Source organism: Lissotriton helveticus, chromosome 3_1, assembly GCF_964261635.1.
Source record: "Lissotriton helveticus chromosome 3_1, aLisHel1.1, whole genome shotgun sequence".
Taxonomy (NCBI): domain Eukaryota; kingdom Metazoa; phylum Chordata; class Amphibia; order Caudata; family Salamandridae; genus Lissotriton; species Lissotriton helveticus.
Window position 1 is genome coordinate 928,348,712 of NC_136061.1, and position 5,000 is coordinate 928,353,711.

A 5,000-nucleotide genomic window follows, 5' to 3' on the forward strand; every position below is an offset into this window, starting at 1 on the left:
AAAAGGAAACCCACTGCTTTTGGCCAACGGATGCAGGACTTGGGTGGTTGTCCTGACATTTCCCCCATTTAAGGAGGTGCCAGAACTGCTTCATATTCCGATGACTGCAAGCTTCAGTAAGGGATGCCCACCAATCCTCATCCCAATGTATTTTTGCCTTGTACTTTGCAGCCTTATACGCTTCCCTACATGACTTAATACATACATGATTTTTAGACTTTATTGCCAAGAACAGAGCCCCTTGCATTCGCTGACACTCGTCGTCAAACCAGGTAATTTTCCTATGCTGCTTCCTCTTAGCCTGAAACTTGTTGGGCTTAACAAACAATTTTTTTAATCCCAGAAACAGCTCAGTATGTATGCCTGTAATGTTTTCTATAATCTCTACCTGAGACACACAATCGTTCAGTGCTTCTAAGGAATTGGACACTAAGGTTCTAATCACTGTTTGTGCTTCTTCATCCACGGCAATTTTAGGCCACCGCACCCTTCTCATATCATTGCTAAGTATGGCCTCAACATGGGTAACCTCAGCAATACCACTTGCTGACCCTTGAAAGCTATAGTCCCTTAGGACCAGCATTAGCGGGTCATGGTCACTTTCTGGGCGTTCCTTGACCTCCATGTCAACAACTGCAGCCCACAGTTTCACATCGACTAAGATATAGTCGATACGACTACTGTGTCTACAATTGTTGAAGGTATGCCTACCCTGCATGTCAGATCTTACCCTACCATTTGCGGCTCGCATCCCCAGATCAAGGCAAAGCCCTTTAATAAATGTAGCAGAGCTGGTCCATTTCCTTATCGGTGGCAACTCCAGCTGTGGGATACCCCACAACAGGTCTTCCTCCTCTGTAAGAGAACCATCTACTAATCCCAGGGGCTCAAAACTCGTGTTGAAATCCCCCAGAAATATCCTATACCCATCCTCCGATACACTAGAGAGGAAGTCGTCCAAAAGCAGGAGTGTGGGGGAAACCCTACGCCCCTGCAGGCCCCAGATATAAACATTAACTAAAAGAATGTTTAGGCCTTTTTTTGATTTAAGCCTAACAATCAATATGTCTCGACTGTCTATAGCTACTTCCTCAGCTCAGACACCATCTCCCTGTCTCACCCAAATAGTCACCCCACCTACAGGACGCCCTCTAGGTCCCTTTGTGGCTTGCTTGCTAAAATTTAAAAACCCAACACGAAACACTGGGGAAAGTGCCCAAGTTTCTTGGAAAGCCCAAACATCCCCCTGATCTATATAATCAACCCAGTGTGGGTTACACACATGGGATTCAAGCCCCGCTATATTCCAACCTGCAATCTTGGTGTAGTCAGAGTCCATCGCGATTGGTATTATAACCCCAGACCGAGCAGGCTCACTAACTGGAGCAGTGGGCATAGGGACCTCATGTGGCGCTATTGAAGTAGCACCATGCCCGGTTTCTAAGTGCAATTCAGGGGAGAAAAGCTCCAAACTTTTAGCTGTTATAACATATCCCTTCTCTACCCCACTGGCGTTTGTAGCCTGCCCTAGAGTGAGTCAATCATTCTCGTCAAGGTGTGACAAAGGAGCAAACCTACCCGCGGTGATCAAAGACTCAATGCCAGACCCATTGGTGGAGCCCTGAGAACGGATGGTATTAGACCGTACCATCCGCTTTGGTGCCACGTTAATAGTGGGGCGTATTTTGGGGTAGAAGTCTGAAAGCTCCCACGTCACAATGGAACCATCACCCCTTTGGGGTTGCCAACCTCTAAGAAAAGGGACCACATGGGTGCTCCTAAAATTGACAATTACCAGATCCCCTTCAATGTCCTTAGTCATATGGCCAAGCCACCCCACCGTACGAACATTTAATATTCGACCATCAATTGAGGGAGGAAGAGGCCTGTTTTTAGAAAGCCAATAAGCCACCTTATTTTTTAGCTCATGAAAGCTTTCTGGTTTCCCCTGCTTGTGCTCTGGAACCCCAGAGAGAACACACACAAACGGTGCAGCCTCAGGGGGAAGATCAATTCTAGGATTTTGACTACCTTTTGGCACCATAACAGTAGGGTCAGATTTTTTTTGCCCAGGAGATCGTTGGATATTAGAGCTGATCAGGTTTGGAATAGGCCCGGCTACAGGAGGGTTTTGTATTTGGTGCTGGGTTAAAACAGGACTGGTTGCCTCATGATGCTGCCCCCTATCAACAGGTTTGCTAGTAATCCTACCAGCAACACCTGGGCTAGGCTGGTTTTTAACTATATCACTCAGCCTGTTGACCTCAGTAGCAAGTGCGTCTATTTTTAGTAGCAGAGGTGTAACAATGTCTACAATTTTTGCCTCTAGCTTTACCTCAAAAGCAACCAAAAGTAGCTCAAAGTGAGCCATGCTTGAGCTACAACTTACTACAGGTTCTATCTGATCCGGTCCCCCAGACTTGCCTCTTTGTTTGCGTGGTGTTTGCTTATTCTCTATTACCAATCTAGGCCTACCACCACCACCACCACGTTTGGAGGGTTGTTTCCTGCAGGCCCTAACTGCTCTCCTTGATTTGGGGCTTTCAGTTACCATGGAATCATCAGCACTTACTAGTATTCTAGTATTACTAGTAATATTAGTATTCAGAACTGGTGGGGATAAGTGTACCTGAGCCTCAACCATAACCAACTCCCTGCTTCCCATACTGGTGTTAACATTAGGAATGGACGAAATTGAGTCGGGGGGAGTGTTAATGGGAGAAACCCCTGAAGAGCTGGATTTCCCAAATGAGGCTCTCCGGTCACTATTAATTTTGGAGACCTTTTTTACAAGGTAGTTGTCCAAAGTGTTGGCACCTTGTACTGTAGGAATGATCGTAATATTTGACATGGTTGCTAAAGAATTAACAACTTAAGACCTAGCAATAACAAAGCACACTTGCAACTAACTGCCTAAATAAAGTGATCCCAGAGATTCCCAATAACTCAACCAGGTAACACTTGCTAATGGACTGCAGGACAAGACGTGCAATAATCTTATATCCTGGATGCGTTAACACATATTCCACAAAATGTAGAAAAAAAATGTACTACTTTACTTTTACGGCCAAAGTCCATTGCCCAGTCCAGTCTCTGCAGGCATCTGAGGGCCACTGAGGGCCCGCCCTTTGCCCGGGCTTAGCCCGGCGCCAGCCCGCTTGCGGTCCCGCGATGCGGAAAGATGTCCTTAGCTTTATGCGCCTCCTGGCGCCGATTTCCCAAAAGCGGCTTCCGGCCCCGAGGGCTCTTGGGGTTCATTCATGATGTTTCTCTGCCCGACTTTAACGTCAATACTGGCATTCCAAAACACCTTCAAGGTATAAATATACCTTCACTTACCATGGCAAACCAGCTCGGCTGCATACTTGCACGACACAGCTCGCCACGACACTGTTCTGTGCACCACCTCCCTTCCCAGAAGACCCCAAAATCGGACGCCCCTGTGGCGTCCGAGAAAAGCTGCACCTGCCAAACCATCTTGTCATCCACAAAATCCAGCGACACACCATTTAAATTAGTTTAGACATGAACCTCTGCCACACACCTAGGTCTGCCCTGACTCCCATTGAGATCCTGACTCTGTGACGAGGGAGCAACGCACCCGCGTGGCCATGCCAAGACGTCTGCAGAAAGTCCTCCCGGCACGAACCACCCGGCACGCAAAATTCAACAACCCTAGGAGTCTTTGCACCGACCTCAGATCAATCTTTTTCTCCCCAATCAGGTGCAGCAGGAAAGCCTGCATGTCTGTCACCTCCTGCTCAGGTAACCTGGCCATTCAAGCGACTGAATTCAACTCGATGCTAGGAATGTCAGACTACAGCTGGGTTCAGCTGTTTTCTCCGGGGCTCAGGGAACCCTGAAATCACGTGCTAGAACTTGAAACTGACAAAGCGCCCTCTCACACTCACCAGACCGTGCCCTCCCGACTAACAGAAAATTGTCCAAGTAGTGAAACACTTCACAATGACAGCTCCTGCATGTAAATGCCCACTGCAGAAAGGAGCTGGATGTTTCAAACAAAGCACAGGCAATCAAGCAACCCATGGGCAGGACCTTGTCAACAAAGATGGACCCTTCAAACTGCATCCCCAGCAGGGAGGGGACAAAAGAGAAGCCGCCTGGACTCTCTCCAGACCCCGTCCCGGGAACCCTGCCGCGCGGCAGGACCCAGGAAGGAGCCCCGGGTGGGGAGGCCGCCCTCCCCGGGGCCCCTGGGGCTCCTGAACCCAGCCGGGCAAGGGGAGGCTCCCCGGGCACCACGGAACCCCGTCCTGGGCCTTTGGCAGTGCGGCAGGCCGGGGGGACAGGGCCCTGGGCCGGAGGAACCCACCCGGGGCCCCGCCTGGGACCCGGGACCCAGCCGGGGGCCCCAGGCCCGGAGGCGCAGGGGAAGCCTACCCCGGGCCCTCCGGACCCCGTCCCAGGCACCCTGCCACGCGGCAGGACCCAGGACGGAGCCCCGGCCGGAGCTCCTGAACCCAGCCAGGCTCCCCGGGTACAACGGAACCCCCGCCATCCCGAACAGTGCGGCCGGGGACCCCAGGCCCGGGCCCCCCCCTCGGACCCCATCCAGGGCATCCTGCCACGCGGCAGGCCCAGGGACGGACCCGGGTCTGGGGCGGCATCCTGGCATGTCCACCTGCCGGCCGATGACCGCTAGGCCGTGAGGGATCCCAGAGTACCTTGTCCCTAGTAATCCGGAGGAAGGCTACCCCTCTTTCTTGGAATAAGTGCGCAGCGCGAGGCTCAGGGGACCCAGGGTGCGAACGTGCCCGACCTCCTGGAGCCCTCGCTGGGACCCGGGAGGCGAATGGCACCTCATCGGGACTTCCAGGGAAGTCCGGCCATCTGGTCGCCCCATAGGAAAGCATTGCGGGCGACCAGATGGCCGAGGGGAGAGGGCCGACCAGATGCCCGGGACCGAAAGGACTCCCCATCTGCCCATCCCGAGGCCTTCGCGGTAGGGCTCCTGCCTGCGCACGCAGGGCTCGGGGGCT